At 42.5% G+C, this 15,937-nt stretch overlaps 9 non-coding genes across 9 annotated transcripts; 1 reads left to right on the top strand and 8 right to left on the bottom strand.

Moving 5' to 3' along the window:
- Positions 1–1,862: 1,862 nt before the first annotated feature.
- LOC140276301 (U5 spliceosomal RNA) lies at positions 1,863–1,976 on the top strand. The gene has a single exon (XR_011908907.1). It is a non-coding gene; the product is annotated as a U5 spliceosomal RNA (small nuclear RNA).
- A 3,245-nt stretch (positions 1,977–5,221) lies between these two features.
- LOC140276192 (U2 spliceosomal RNA) lies at positions 5,222–5,405 on the bottom strand. The gene has a single exon (XR_011908866.1). It is a non-coding gene; the product is annotated as a U2 spliceosomal RNA (small nuclear RNA).
- Positions 5,406–5,713: 308 nt separating this feature from the next.
- Positions 5,714–5,827, bottom strand: LOC140275838 (U5 spliceosomal RNA). The gene has a single exon (XR_011908549.1). It is a non-coding gene; the product is annotated as a U5 spliceosomal RNA (small nuclear RNA).
- Positions 5,828–8,093: 2,266 nt separating this feature from the next.
- On the bottom strand, positions 8,094–8,277 carry LOC140276058 (U2 spliceosomal RNA). Its single transcript, XR_011908747.1, has one exon. It is a non-coding gene; the product is annotated as a U2 spliceosomal RNA (small nuclear RNA).
- A 308-nt stretch (positions 8,278–8,585) lies between these two features.
- On the bottom strand, positions 8,586–8,699 carry LOC140275731 (U5 spliceosomal RNA). The gene has a single exon (XR_011908451.1). It is a non-coding gene; the product is annotated as a U5 spliceosomal RNA (small nuclear RNA).
- A 2,185-nt stretch (positions 8,700–10,884) lies between these two features.
- LOC140276040 (U2 spliceosomal RNA) lies at positions 10,885–11,068 on the bottom strand. Its single transcript, XR_011908731.1, has one exon. It is a non-coding gene; the product is annotated as a U2 spliceosomal RNA (small nuclear RNA).
- Positions 11,069–11,376: 308 nt separating this feature from the next.
- LOC140275730 (U5 spliceosomal RNA) lies at positions 11,377–11,490 on the bottom strand. Its single transcript, XR_011908450.1, has one exon. It is a non-coding gene; the product is annotated as a U5 spliceosomal RNA (small nuclear RNA).
- A 2,185-nt stretch (positions 11,491–13,675) lies between these two features.
- Positions 13,676–13,859, bottom strand: LOC140276038 (U2 spliceosomal RNA). Its single transcript, XR_011908729.1, has one exon. It is a non-coding gene; the product is annotated as a U2 spliceosomal RNA (small nuclear RNA).
- Positions 13,860–14,167: 308 nt separating this feature from the next.
- On the bottom strand, positions 14,168–14,281 carry LOC140275729 (U5 spliceosomal RNA). The gene has a single exon (XR_011908449.1). It is a non-coding gene; the product is annotated as a U5 spliceosomal RNA (small nuclear RNA).
- Positions 14,282–15,937: the final 1,656 nt, after the last annotated feature.

Genomic DNA, 15,937 nt, shown 5'->3' with positions numbered 1-15,937 from the left:
ACCTGCTTTTCACCAAATATAGTCGGACATTCACACCTTCTTGCAGCCGAACACTTCCGCTTTTAGTGTTCTATGAGGCATTCACATATTTTTTTTCACCGTATTTTATAGATTATGGTTGGAAATTCTCACCCACTCTCATCCGAAGACCTCTCCTCCCGCTTTTGTTAATATATAGTCGGGCATTCGAACCTTTTCTTACCCGCTTTTTACAAATTATGGTCGAACATTCACACCTACTTGCAGCTGAATACTTCCGCTCCACCTTTTAGTTATGTATGGTTGGCATTTGCACCTCTTTTTATACTGATTGCTGAAGATTAAGTTGTTCTTTCTCAAACTACAAATTTTTTTTAATTGTTGAAACTTGATTTGAAGTGGATAAATAAGGAGGACAAAAAGTTTTAAGTCAGGCTGATAGAAGGAATTAATTTTATAGCAAAATCTGTATTTCGTCATATGTCGAGAGATGCTTATTGCTGAAGAAGTTCTTTCTCATTCTACAAAGTACAACGTTGTTTATCGTTGAAACTTGATTAGACATGAATAAATATGAAGGACAAAGCAGTCTTAACTTGGTTTGAGTTAATGAATTTGTTTTATAGGAGAATCCGAATTCGTTCATAACCCATAAAATAGAGCTTATTTTCGGATTCCTGAAGAATGAGTCTGGTTCTTTCTCATAATACAAAGTTTGTTGTTTATTGTTGAAACTTCATCAGAAGTGAAGAAATAAATGAATGCCTATCAACAAATGTGGGATCTAAACTCTAGTGCTTCCTCTAAAATAATTTCCTTTCTCAATTTAGAAATGTGTGTGTGTAAGTCACAACACCCGTGACACCAAAACGGCTTTCTTTTCTCTACACTCTGCACTATGAGCACACACACCAAATCAGAAAGGCTTTTTTCTCTCTTTTCTACATTATGGACTGTGGGGACACAAAACCGCTCTCTCTCTTTTTTTTTTTTTATCGTGTGCCAGGGCGTTGTCTCACGTATTAGATTATGCTTAAGATATGAATGGGTTTATCAGTCACATCAGAATCCATACATACTGATCCTCCCGTAATAAAATGGTCGGATCTTATCAAACACACTTTGTTTCTTGTGACAATCAAGTCAGCGAAACAGCGTATACACGTCAAGACACTGAATCAAGTTTGCCACAAGAACTCATAAGTTTGGCAGTATTGCTCTGCCGTCAGCAATCATACACCCATTTTATTTTCGTGAGACATGTGCAAGCACCTGTTCATCTACTGTTCTATCACTATGAATTAGTGATCTATTATCAATAAGGATACTTCTACAACTACTATCAAAGTATGTCCGGACTTCTTATGTTGTCAGTTGCTATATATGAATAAGTGGGTAGCTACTGACAAGCATTAAGCATGTCACACAGCCCAAACATATAACATTTCAGGACACACCACACAGTTAACAACCACAGTGAAGCGTGTCAAAGCCCAAACATGTAACATTCAACAGGACACTTACACAACACATTCAAATCAAACAGTCAGACAACATACAAGAACATATACCCCAGCCGGCATTGCTCCCTGCCTATTTTCGTACAGCACACTATGTGTGCGCACACCTTTATTCACAAACTCTTCAACTTATACTCTTTTACCGAAGCTGCTACAGCTCGATTGGCCGAATACCCTTTGATCCTATTTCGGTGAATTTGACATCTGCCTTACATATAACAGATTAGCGGTTTAGCAGTTTTAATTTAGTTTGAGTTGTTTTTTTTGTTTAAATCTCAAGCGTCTCAACCAAGCAACGCTCACCATGGGGAAGGTGGCTATGCCAACTAGCCTGATGCCCTGCTCCCGCAGTGACGGATAATCGTACTCTGGTTTCTCTTCATAACGTACAAGTCTTTCGCCTTTTACTAAAGACTTCTGTGGAGAGCAGCACTAATGAGTTGTTTCTATTTTTGGCAGGCTTTACCTTTGCGGGTGAAGCCCTTTCTGTCTGTGCAAAAGAAATATTCTTACTGTGCAGAGTGACTTCTCTGAGTAGAATCGCCTTACTTGTTGCGACTGTGCCGATGTTCGAAGCTGGAGTGCAAAGTTGTTGCTTGAATGGTGCTTGCTGGAGTGTGCGGGAGTGCAAAGTTATACCATTTAAAAGGGCTGAAGAGTGCTCAGTGCAGCGGGTGGGCGACACTCTGGCCACCTTGAAAACCGAGGTTACATCCACTACCAGGGGCAGCCCAAGTACTGCCGCAAGTGTGGTGAGCATGGGCACCTGGTTGAGGCTTGTACCAAGGTGTTATGTGGGAAGAGCAGAGAAATTGGGCAAACTTTTGGAGAGTGTCCAAATGGCAGGAAATGTAATCTCTGTGGAGAATTAAATCACCTCTTCAGAGATTGCCCTAAATCTTTTGCCAACAAATTAAAGACGGTAAAGCCACAGTCAAGCCAACAAAGAGAAGGACCAAAGGTGGCAGTTGGTGAACAAAGTGAAGAGGTTGACCCAATAAATTCAAACTTCCCGCCAAAAGCTTGGATTGGAAGTGAGGAGCAAAAAGGGGAGGGGCCTGTAGAGGCCTCACCACTCAGTGTTGAAGTCTGTGAGAATTCACAGGCAGAGGGTGGAGCTACGCTAAATGAGGAGGAAGAGCAGACAGGTGAGTCTAGTGAAGATACTCACCTCCCCGAAGGTCAACAGCCGAAGAGGACGGCATCTGAGCCTCTGATTCCCCAGTGGTATCAGAGAAGAGGGGAAGGGTTAGGTCCCTTTCAGACAGTTCTTCAGTGGAAGAACCTAGAGTCTTCCCCTCCGACTCACCAAATGAGGTCTCCTTTTTAACTTCAGCTCTGCAATCAACCCCCAGGGACTCAAAGTTAAATGCAACATTGCGTCAGAGGCCAACACCGAGAGTCCGAAAAGGAAATATAGATCACCCTACTCACCTTTCACCTAAAGAAATGAAGGAAGAGCTAGTTTCCCAAGAAATAACCTGTGTGTAATTTGTTTTGATAACTTAGAAAAACGAAAATGACATACCTACTTTCCTTTATGCTTTTAATGGTTCTCACCTTCTCAACACTAAATGTGAGAAGTGTGAAATCAAAGACAAGAGCCCAGAGTATTTTATCCTTCTTAGACTCCATAAAATCAGATGTGTTTTTAATACAAGAATGTGGACTACCTTTTTTAAAAAACCATAGACAATGGGAGGAAATGTGGCCCCATTTATCGATATGGAGTGGCTCAAATCAAAATAAAAATGATGGTGTGGCCATTCTAATTAAAAATCCGCATGTTCTGGTGAAAGGTAGCACAGTGGTGAGAGACGGACGGGCACTTTTAGCACACTTGAATTTTATGGGGCAAGACTTTAACCTCTTAAATATTTATGGTTTCAATGGAAAAAATGAAAGGTATGACCTTTTAGAAGATATACAGCTTTACATGCTAGGGCAAGTACCTTTAGTTGTAGGAGGGGATTTTAACTGTATCTTGAGCAGGAAAGATAGAAAAAGAGCAGGGGTAGATTTTAAAGTGGATAAGACTTCGATTTTACTTCAGGGCATATGCAGGGATTTTAAGCTTACTGACTGTTTTAAAACCATGCATCCCAGAGAGGAGGGCTTCACCTGGTTTAGTCATGATGGCACCAGAGCCTCTCGCATTGATTATTTCTTTACTAGAGATTGCCCACCCACTGATGTTAGATTAACCCCTGTTTTCTTTTCAGACCACCTTATGCTCTCCTGCACCCTTTCACCCCCTTCTGGTGTGACGGTAGGAAGTGGTCTGTGGAAACTCAACTGTTCCCTGTTGGAGGATGAAATCATAGTCAGTCAGTACAGGGAATGTTATAAAGAGTGGCAGACCCTTCAAGACCTCTACGAAACACATGCACAATGGTGGGAAATGGTGAAGGAAACGACCCAGACTTTTTTTAAACAGCAAGGTAAACGTAAAAAAAGGAAAGAGAATAGATGTATGATGGGACTACATAAACGCTTACAGCGCTACTTTAAACTAAATCAGTGTGGCATAGACTTTAAAGAAGAAATCAAAGATGTCAAAAAGGAAATGTCAGTTTTAGCAGAAATAAAGAGTAAAGGAATTTTTGTAAGAAGCAGGGAGCAGGAAATTGAGGAAGGTGAAAAAGAAAGAAAGTTATAAATAAAAAGGAGTGTAATCAAAATCTAAAAAGAGAAGATGGGTTTTTAACAAAATCCACACAAGAGATGATTGAAACTGTACATACCTTTTATAGTAACATGTACAAAGAGAAACCAGTGCACTTGGAAACATCGGCAGAAATCTTAAAATTCGTTGACAAAACCGTAAAAGAGAATGCACACTTGACACAGAATTTTACTGCTTTAGAGTTAAAAAAATGCCTAACAGGTTTTAAGAGAAGTCGAGCTCCGGGTTTAGACGGGCTTCCTGCAGAATTCTATCTGACCTATTGGGACCTTTTATCATCAGACATTTTAGATGTTTTTAAAGATTTTGAAAAACTCGACCGACTGCCTGACAGTTTTAGAGTGGGAATAGTGACTCTACTTTATAAAAAAAATGATAAGACTGACCTAAAGAATTGGAGGCCAATCACACTTTTAAACTTTGACTGTAAACTTTTTAGCAAGGTTTTAGCGACACGGATGTCCTCTGTTTTAGAGGAGGTAATTCACCCAGACCAAGCTTGTGCCATCTCAGGGAGACAACTCACCGACAGCCTCGTACTGATTCGAGACATCATTGATTACGCTAGAGACAGAAACACCCGGCTTGTCATCTTAAATTTAGACTTTGAAAAAGCATTTGATCGGGTCTCGCATCAATATCTCTTTCAGGTGTTGCAGCCATCGAAAAGGGCCCGATTGTTCCTATTTGGTGAGCTTTGCTTGGTTGAGACGCTTGCCCCCCCCCCCCTGCTCCTCGGCTGACCAAGTAGAAACAATCTATTCGATGGCTGCCTTGTCTTTTACTCTGTGCAAAAGACAAGGCAGCCACAAACACCACGGGAACACCGTATTGAGGCTTTGTTCTGACCACTCATTCGGTGTCGCGTTTCTTTCAAGCAATTCTCCCGGTTAGCCCGCACTCGGCTCGCTCCCAGAGCCGTGTTAAAGTCCACTTCGCATTCACTCTCTTTTCTCAGCAGATTAAAAGAAAGTTTCATCTTGGGCTCCCTGAAACTTCCATCCTGCACCGCTGTTTGCTTTTTCACAAGAGCAGAGGAGAGCGCACTGTTCCCAGCGGCACTGCAGTACCGGGTCGAGGCTTGGAGTGAACGGAGCAAGCTTCTTTTTCAACTCCTATTCTTAAAAATCCATTTAATATGTTGTCCTCGTATAGAGGACATATTAAACTGATAAGAACAGATACTACACTTGATATTAGCCAAAAGGCCGAGAAGCGATAACTGTCCACTGTTTCAGGTCCGAGGGCCCTTGCTGGCACAATGCGCACTTGTAGCAGTGTTCTTTTTATGGCCATAGGTGGCCAGAGTGTCACGTTGCACCTCCGCCCACCCGCTGCACTGAGCACTCTTCAGCCCTTTTAAATGGTATAACTTTGCACTCCCGCATGCTCCAGCAAGCACCATTCAAGCAACAACTTTGCACTCCAGCTTCGAACATCGGCACAGTCGCAACAAGTAAGGCGACTCTACTCAGAGAAGTCACTCTGCAAAGTAGCAAGATTTCTTTTGCACAGACAGAAAGGGCTTCACCCGCAAAGGTAAAGCCTGCCAATAATAGAAACAACTCATTAGTGCTGCTCTCCACGGAAGTCTTTAATAAAAGGCGAAAGACTTGTATGTTATGAAGAGAAACCAGAGTACGATTATCCGTCACTGCGGGAGCAGGGCATCAGGCTAGTTGCCATAGCCACCTTCCCCATGGTGAGCTTTGCTTGGTTGAGACGCTTGCTCCCCCCCTTGCTCCTCGGCTGACCAAGTAGGAACAATCGGGCCCTATTCGATGGCTGCCTTGTCTTTTACTCTGTGCAAAAGACAAGGCAGCAACAAAAACACCACGAGAATCCTTTATTGAGGCTTTGTTCTGACCGCTCATTCGGTGTCGCGTTTCTTTCAAGCAATTCTCCCGGTTAGCCCGCACTCGGCTCGCTCCCAGAGCCGTGTTAAAGTCTACTTCGCATTCACTCTCTTTTCTCAGCAGACTCTTGGGATTTTATCAATAAAATGAATAAATTCACTCAAACTATGTTAAAACTGCTTTGTCCTTCATATTTACCATGTCTTGAAAGATTTAAACAAAAAAACCAACGTTGTACTTTGCAGTAAAAGAAATAGCAAATCTAAAGTTTCAGGAATCCGAGAATAAGCTTACTTTCATGAGTTCTTCACGATTTCGGATTTTGCTATAAAATGAATTCCTTCACTCAAACTAAATTAAAACTGCTAAACCGCTAATCTGTTATATGTAAGGCAGATGTCAAATTCACCGAATTAGGATTATTCGGTATTCGGCCAATCGAGCTGTAGCAGCTTCGGTAAAAGAGTATAAGTTGAAGAGTTTGTGAATAAAGGTGTGCGCACACATAGTGAGCTGTAGGAAAATAGGCAGGGAGCAATGCCGGCTGGCGTATATGTTCTTGTATGTTGTCTGACTGTTTGATTTGAATGTGTTGTGTAAGTGTCCTGTTGAATGTTACATGTTTGGGCTTTGACACGCTTCACTGTGGTTGTTAACTGTGTGGTGTGTCCTGAAATGTTATATGTTTGGGCTGTGTGACATGCTTAATGCTTGTCAGTAGCTACCCACTTATTCATATATAGCAACTGACAACGTAAGAAGTCCGGACATACTTTGATAGAGTAGTTGTAGAAGTATCCTTATTGATAATAGATAAACTAATTCATAGTGATAGAACAGTAGATGAACAGGTGCCTGCACATGTCTCACGAAAATAAAATGGGTGTATCATTGTTGATGGCAGAGCAATACTGCCAAACTTATGAGTTCTTGTGGCAAACTTGATTCAGTGTCTTGACGTGTATACGCTGTTTCGCTGACTTGATTGTCACAAGAAACAAAATGTGTTTGATAAGATCCGACCATTTTATTACGGGAGGATCAGTATGTATGGATTCTGATGTGACTGATAAACCCATTCGTATCTTAAGCACAATCTAATACGTGAGACAACGCCCTGGCACACGATAAAAAAAAAAAGAGAGAGCGGTTTTGTGTCCCCACAGTCCATAATGTAGAAAAGAGAGAAAAAAGCCTTTCTGATTTGGTGTGTGTGCTCATAGTGCAGTGTAGAGAAAAGAAAGCCGTTTTGGTGTCACAGGTGTTGTGACTTACACACACACATTTCTAAATTGTGAAAGGAAATTATTTTAGAGGAAGCACTAGAGTTTAGATCCCACATTTGTTGATAGGCATTCATTTATTTCTTCACTTCTGATAAAAATGATAAGACTGACCTAAAGAATTGGAGGCCCATCACACTTTTAAACTTTGACTGTAAACTTTTTAGCAAGGTTTTAACGACACGGATGTCCTCTGTTTTAGAGGAGGTAATTCACCCAGACCAGGCTTGTGCCATCTCAGAGAGACAACTCACCGACAGCCTCGTACTGATTCGAGACATCATTGATTACGCTAGAGACAGAAACACCCGGCTTGTCATCTTAAATTTAGACTTTGAAAAAGCTTTTGATCGGGTCTCGCATCAATATCTCTTTCAGGTGTTGCAGCCATCGAATAGGGCCCGATTGTTCCTACTTGGTGAGATTTGCTTGGTTGAGACGCTTGCTCCCCCCCCTTGCTCCTCGGCTGACCAAGTAGGAACAATCGGGCCCTATTCGATGGCTGCCTTGTCTTTTACTCTGTGCAAAAGACAAGGCAGCCACAAACACCACGGGAACACCGTATTGAGGCTTTGTTCTGACCACTCATTCGGTGTCGCGTTTCTTTCAAGCAATTCTCCCGGTTAGCCCACACTCGGCTCGCTCCCAGAGCTGTGTTAAAGTCTACTTCGCATTCACTCTCTTTTCTCAGCAGATTAAAAGAAAGTTTCATCTTGGGCTCCCTGAAACTTCCATCCTGCACCGCTGTTTGCTTTTTCACAAGAGCAGAGAAGAGCGCACCGTTCCCAGCGGCACTGCAGTACCGGGTCGATGCTTGGAGTGAACGGAGCAAGCTTCTTTTTCAACTCCTATTCTTAAAAATCCATTTAATATGTAGTCCTCGTATAGAGGACATATTAAACTGATAAGAACAGATACTACACTTGATCTTAGCCAAAAGGCCGAGAAGCAATAACTGTCCACTGTTTCAGGTCCGAGGGCCCTTGCTGGCACAATGCGCACTTGTAGCAGTGTTCTTTTTATGGCCATAGGTGGCCAGAGTGTCACGTTGCACCTCCGCCCACCCGCTGCACTGAGCACTCTTCAGCCCTTTTAAATGGTATAACTTTGCACTCCCGCATGCTCCAGCAAGCACCATTCAAGCAACAACTTTGCACTCCAGCTTCGAACATCGGCACAATCGCAACAAGTAAGGCGACTCTACTCAGAGAAGTCACTCTGCACAGTAACAAGATTTCTTTTGCACAGACAGAAAGGGCTTCACCCGCAAAGGTAAAGCCTGCCAAAAATAGAAACAACTCATTAGTGCTGCTCTCCACGAAAGTCTTTAGTAAAAGGCGAAAGACTTGTATGTTATGAAGAGAAACCAGAGTACGATTATCCGTCACTGCGGGAGCAGGGCATCAGGCTAGTTGCCATAGCCACCTTCCCCATGGTGAGCGTTGCTTGGTTGAAACGCTTGCCCCTGTGCAATCGACAAGGCAGCAACAAAAACACCACGGGAACACCGTATTGAGGCTTTGTTCTGACCGCTCATTCGGTGTCGCGTTTCTTTCAAGCAATTCTCCTGGTTAGCCCACACTCGGCTCGCTCCCAGAGCCGTGTTAAAGTCTACTTCGCATTCACTCTCTTTTCTCAGCAGACTCTTGGGATTTTATCTATAAAATGAATTCCTTCACTCAAACTATGTTAAAACTGCTTTGTCCTTCATATTTACCATGTCTAGAAAGATTTAAACAAAAAAAAAACAACGTTGTACTTTGCAGTAAAAGAAAGAGCAAATCTAAAGTTTCAGGAATCCGAGAATAAGCTTACTTTCATGAGTTCTTCACGATTTCGGATTTTGCTATAAAATGAATTCCTTCACTCAAACTAAATTAAAACTGCTAAACCGCTAATCTGTTACATGTAAGGCAGATGTCAAATTCACCGAAATAGGATCTAAGGGTATTCGGCCAATCGAGCTGTAGCAGCTTTGGTAAAAGAGTATAAGTTGAAGAGTTTGTGAATAAAGGTGTGCGCACACATAGTGAGCTGTAGGAAAATAGGCAGGGAGCAATGCCGGCTGGGGTATATGTTCTTGTATGTTGTCTGACTGTTTGATTTGAATGAGTTGTGTAAGTGTCCTGTTGAATGTTACATGTTTGGGCTTTGACACTTCACTGTGGTTGTTAACTGTGTGGTGTGTCCTGAAATGTTATATGTTTGGGCTGTGTGACATGCTTAATGCTTGTCAGTAGCTACCCACTTATTCATATATAGCAACTGACAACATAAGAAGTCTGGACATACTTTGATAGTAGTTGTAGAAGTATCCTTATTAATAATAGATAAACTAATTCATAGTGATAGAACAGTAGATGAACAGGTGCCTGCACATGTCTCACGAAGATAAAATGGGTGTATGATTGCTGACGGCAGAGCAATACTGCCAAACTTATGAGTTCTTGTGGCAAACTTGATTCAGTGTCTTGACGTGTATACGCTGTTTCGCTGACTTGATTGTCACAAGAAACAAAGTGTGTTTGATAAGATCCGACCATTTTATTACGGGAGGATCAGTATGTATGGATTCTGAAGTGACTGATAAACCCATTCGTATCGTAAGCATAATCTAATACGTGAGACAACGCCCTGGCACACAATCAAAAAAAAAAAGAGAGAGCGGTTTTGTGTCCCCACAGTCCATAATGTAGAAAAGAGAGAAAAAAGCCTTTCTGATTTGGTGTGTGTGCTCATAGTGCAGAGTGTAGAGAAAAGAAAGCCGTTTTGGTGTCACGGGTGTTGTCACATTTCTAAATTGTGAAAGGAAATTATTTTAGAGGAAGCACTAGAGTTTAGATCCCACATTTGTTGATAGGCATTCATTTATTTCTTCACTTCTGATAAAAATGATAAGACTGACCTAAAGAATTGGAGGCCCATCACACTTTTAAACTTTGACTGTAAACTTTTTAGCAAGGTTTTAACGACACGGATGTCCTCTGTTTTAGAGGAGGTAATTCACCCAGACCAGGCTTGTGCCATCTCAGAGAGACAACTCACCGACAGCCTCGTACTGATTCGAGACATCATTGATTACGCTAGAGACAGAAACACCCGGCTTGTCATCTTAAATTTAGACTTTGAAAAAGCTTTTGATCGGGTCTCGCATCAATATCTCTTTCAGGTGTTGCAGCCATCGAATAGGGCCCGATTGTTCCTACTTGGTGAGATTTGCTTGGTTGAGACGCTTGCTCCCCCCCCTTGCTCCTCGGCTGACCAAGTAGGAACAATCGGGCCCTATTCGATGGCTGCCTTGTCTTTTACTCTGTGCAAAAGACAAGGCAGCCACAAACACCACGGGAACACCGTATTGAGGCTTTGTTCTGACCACTCATTCGGTGTCGCGTTTCTTTCAAGCAATTCTCCCGGTTAGCCCACACTCGGCTCGCTCCCAGAGCTGTGTTAAAGTCTACTTCGCATTCACTCTCTTTTCTCAGCAGATTAAAAGAAAGTTTCATCTTGGGCTCCCTGAAACTTCCATCCTGCACCGCTGTTTGCTTTTTCACAAGAGCAGAGAAGAGCGCACCGTTCCCAGCGGCACTGCAGTACCGGGTCGATGCTTGGAGTGAACGGAGCAAGCTTCTTTTTCAACTCCTATTCTTAAAAATCCATTTAATATGTAGTCCTCGTATAGAGGACATATTAAACTGATAAGAACAGATACTACACTTGATCTTAGCCAAAAGGCCGAGAAGCGATAACTGTCCACTGTTTCAGGTCCGAGGGCCCTTGCTGGCACAATGCGCACTTGTAGCAGTGTTCTTTTTATGGCCATAGGTGGCCAGAGTGTCACGTTGCACCTCCGCCCACCCGCTGCACTGAGCACTCTTCAGCCCTTTTAAATGGTATAACTTTGCACTCCCGCATGCTCCAGCAAGCACCATTCAAGCAACAACTTTGCACTCCAGCTTCGAACATCGGCACAATCGCAACAAGTAAGGCGACTCTACTCAGAGAAGTCACTCTGCACAGTAACAAGATTTCTTTTGCACAGACAGAAAGGGCTTCACCCGCAAAGGTAAAGCCTGCCAAAAATAGAAACAACTCATTAGTGCTGCTCTCCACGAAAGTCTTTAGTAAAAGGCGAAAGACTTGTATGTTATGAAGAGAAACCAGAGTACGATTATCCGTCACTGCGGGAGCAGGGCATCAGGCTAGTTGCCATAGCCACCTTCCCCATGGTGAGCGTTGCTTGGTTGAAACGCTTGCCCCTGTGCAATCGACAAGGCAGCAACAAAAACACCACGGGAACACCGTATTGAGGCTTTGTTCTGACCGCTCATTCGGTGTCGCGTTTCTTTCAAGCAATTCTCCTGGTTAGCCCACACTCGGCTCGCTCCCAGAGCCGTGTTAAAGTCTACTTCGCATTCACTCTCTTTTCTCAGCAGACTCTTGGGATTTTATCTATAAAATGAATTCCTTCACTCAAACTATGTTAAAACTGCTTTGTCCTTCATATTTACCATGTCTAGAAAGATTTAAACAAAAAAAAAACAACGTTGTACTTTGCAGTAAAAGAAAGAGCAAATCTAAAGTTTCAGGAATCCGAGAATAAGCTTACTTTCATGAGTTCTTCACGATTTCGGATTTTGCTATAAAATGAATTCCTTCACTCAAACTAAATTAAAACTGCTAAACCGCTAATCTGTTACATGTAAGGCAGATGTCAAATTCACCGAAATAGGATCTAAGGGTATTCGGCCAATCGAGCTGTAGCAGCTTTGGTAAAAGAGTATAAGTTGAAGAGTTTGTGAATAAAGGTGTGCGCACACATAGTGAGCTGTAGGAAAATAGGCAGGGAGCAATGCCGGCTGGGGTATATGTTCTTGTATGTTGTCTGACTGTTTGATTTGAATGAGTTGTGTAAGTGTCCTGTTGAATGTTACATGTTTGGGCTTTGACACTTCACTGTGGTTGTTAACTGTGTGGTGTGTCCTGAAATGTTATATGTTTGGGCTGTGTGACATGCTTAATGCTTGTCAGTAGCTACCCACTTATTCATATATAGCAACTGACAACATAAGAAGTCTGGACATACTTTGATAGTAGTTGTAGAAGTATCCTTATTAATAATAGATAAACTAATTCATAGTGATAGAACAGTAGATGAACAGGTGCCTGCACATGTCTCACGAAGATAAAATGGGTGTATGATTGCTGACGGCAGAGCAATACTGCCAAACTTATGAGTTCTTGTGGCAAACTTGATTCAGTGTCTTGACGTGTATACGCTGTTTCGCTGACTTGATTGTCACAAGAAACAAAGTGTGTTTGATAAGATCCGACCATTTTATTACGGGAGGATCAGTATGTATGGATTCTGAAGTGACTGATAAACCCATTCGTATCGTAAGCATAATCTAATACGTGAGACAACGCCCTGGCACACAATCAAAAAAAAAAAGAGAGAGCGGTTTTGTGTCCCCACAGTCCATAATGTAGAAAAGAGAGAAAAAAGCCTTTCTGATTTGGTGTGTGTGCTCATAGTGCAGAGTGTAGAGAAAAGAAAGCCGTTTTGGTGTCACGGGTGTTGTCACATTTCTAAATTGTGAAAGGAAATTATTTTAGAGGAAGCACTAGAGTTTAGATCCCACATTTGTTGATAGGCATTCATTTATTTCTTCACTTCTGATAAAAATGATAAGACTGACCTAAAGAATTGGAGGCCCATCACACTTTTAAACTTTGACTGTAAACTTTTTAGCAAGGTTTTAACGACACGGATGTCCTCTGTTTTAGAGGAGGTAATTCACCCAGACCAGGCTTGTGCCATCTCAGAGAGACAACTCACCGACAGCCTCGTACTGATTCGAGACATCATTGATTACGCTAGAGACAGAAACACCCGGCTTGTCATCTTAAATTTAGACTTTGAAAAAGCTTTTGATCGGGTCTCGCATCAATATCTCTTTCAGGTGTTGCAGCCATCGAATAGGGCCCGATTGTTCCTACTTGGTGAGATTTGCTTGGTTGAGACGCTTGCTCCCCCCCCTTGCTCCTCGGCTGACCAAGTAGGAACAATCGGGCCCTATTCGATGGCTGCCTTGTCTTTTACTCTGTGCAAAAGACAAGGCAGCCACAAACACCACGGGAACACCGTATTGAGGCTTTGTTCTGACCACTCATTCGGTGTCGCGTTTCTTTCAAGCAATTCTCCCGGTTAGCCCACACTCGGCTCGCTCCCAGAGCTGTGTTAAAGTCTACTTCGCATTCACTCTCTTTTCTCAGCAGATTAAAAGAAAGTTTCATCTTGGGCTCCCTGAAACTTCCATCCTGCACCGCTGTTTGCTTTTTCACAAGAGCAGAGAAGAGCGCACCGTTCCCAGCGGCACTGCAGTACCGGGTCGATGCTTGGAGTGAACGGAGCAAGCTTCTTTTTCAACTCCTATTCTTAAAAATCCATTTAATATGTAGTCCTCGTATAGAGGACATATTAAACTGATAAGAACAGATACTACACTTGATCTTAGCCAAAAGGCCGAGAAGCGATAACTGTCCACTGTTTCAGGTCCGAGGGCCCTTGCTGGCACAATGCGCACTTGTAGCAGTGTTCTTTTTATGGCCATAGGTGGCCAGAGTGTCACGTTGCACCTCCGCCCACCCGCTGCACTGAGCACTCTTCAGCCCTTTTAAATGGTATAACTTTGCACTCCCGCATGCTCCAGCAAGCACCATTCAAGCAACAACTTTGCACTCCAGCTTCGAACATCGGCACAATCGCAACAAGTAAGGCGACTCTACTCAGAGAAGTCACTCTGCACAGTAACAAGATTTCTTTTGCACAGACAGAAAGGGCTTCACCCGCAAAGGTAAAGCCTGCCAAAAATAGAAACAACTCATTAGTGCTGCTCTCCACGAAAGTCTTTAGTAAAAGGCGAAAGACTTGTATGTTATGAAGAGAAACCAGAGTACGATTATCCGTCACTGCGGGAGCAGGGCATCAGGCTAGTTGCCATAGCCACCTTCCCCATGGTGAGCGTTGCTTGGTTGAAACGCTTGCCCCTGTGCAATCGACAAGGCAGCAACAAAAACACCACGGGAACACCGTATTGAGGCTTTGTTCTGACAGTGCAGAGTGTAGAGAAAAGAGAGAAAAGAAAGCCGTTTTGGTGTCACGGGTGTTGTGACTTACACACACACATTTCTGAATTGAGAAAGGAAATTATTTTAGAGGAAGCACTAGAGTTTAGATCCCACATTTGTTGATAGGCATTCATTTATTTCTTCACTTCTGATGAAGTTTCAACAATAAACAACAAACTTTGTATTATGAGAAAGAACCAGACTCATTCTTCAGGAATCCGAAAATAAGCTCTATTTTACGAGTTATGCACGAATTCGGATTCTCCTATAAAACGAATTCCTTAACTCTAACCAAGTTAAGACTGCTTTGTCCTTCATATTTATTCATGTCTAATCAAGTTTCAACGATAAACAACGTTGTACTTTGTACTTCTTCAGCAATAAGCATCTCTCGACATATGACGAAATACAGATTTTGCTATAAAATTAATTCCTTCTATCAGCCTGACTTAAAACTGTTTGTCCTCCTTATTTATCCACTTCAAATCAAGTTTCAACAATTAAAAAAATGTTGTAGTTTGAGAAAAAACAACTTAATCTTAAGCAATCAGTAGGGTAAGAAAGGGTAAGAAAAGGTGCAAATGCCAACCATACATCACTAAAAGGTGGAGCGGAAGTATTCGGCTGCAAGTAGGTGCGAATGCCTGACAATGTATGATCAAAAGAGGGAGCGGAGGTTTTCGACTGCAAGGTCTGAATGTCCAACCATAATTTGTAAAAACCGGGGAAGAAAAGGCTCGAAAGCCCGACTATACACCATCAAAAGCGGGAGCGGAGGTTTTCGGCTGCAAGTAGGTGTGAATGTTCGACCATAATTTGTAAAAATCGGGTAAGAAAAGGTTCGAATGCCCGACTATATATTAACCAAAGCAGGAGGAGAGGTCTTCGGATAAGAGTGGGTGAGAATTTACAACCATAATCTATAAAATGCGGTGAAAAAAAAGGTGTGAATACCCCATAGAACACTAAAAGGTAGAGCGGAAGTGTTCGGCTGCAAGAAGGTGTGAATGTCTGACCATAGTTTGTAAAAAGCGGGTAAGAAAAGGTTCGAATGCCCGAACATACACCATCAAAGGAGGGAGCGGAGGTGTTCCGCTGTAAGAAGGTGTGAATGTCCGACCATAGTTGGCAAAAAGCAGGTAAGAAAAGGTTAAAATACCCGATTGTACACAATCAATAGCGGGAGCAGAGTTGTTCCGCTACTAAAAGGTGTGAAAGTCCGACCATGGTTTGTAAAAAGCGGGTAAGAAAAGGTGCGAATGCCCGACAATGTATGATCAAAAGAGGGAGTGGAGGTTTTCGGCTGAAACAAGGTCTGAATGTCCATCCATATTTTGTAAAAATCTGGGAAGAAAAGGCTCGAAAGCCCGACTATACACCATCAACAGCTGGAGCGGAGGTGTTCAGCTGCAAGAAGGTCTGAATGTCCATCAATAATTGCTAGAAAACATGGAAGAGAATTTTCGAATATCAAACCGCACATGA

This window comes from Leuresthes tenuis, unplaced genomic scaffold (genome assembly GCF_036924035.1).
Source record: "Leuresthes tenuis unplaced genomic scaffold, fLeuTen1.0.hap1 SCAF_18, whole genome shotgun sequence".
Classification (NCBI taxonomy): Eukaryota; Metazoa; Chordata; class Actinopteri; order Atheriniformes; family Atherinopsidae; genus Leuresthes; species Leuresthes tenuis.
Note: the sequence above shows the minus strand (reverse complement) of the source record. Positions and strands in the feature narration are given on the sequence as shown.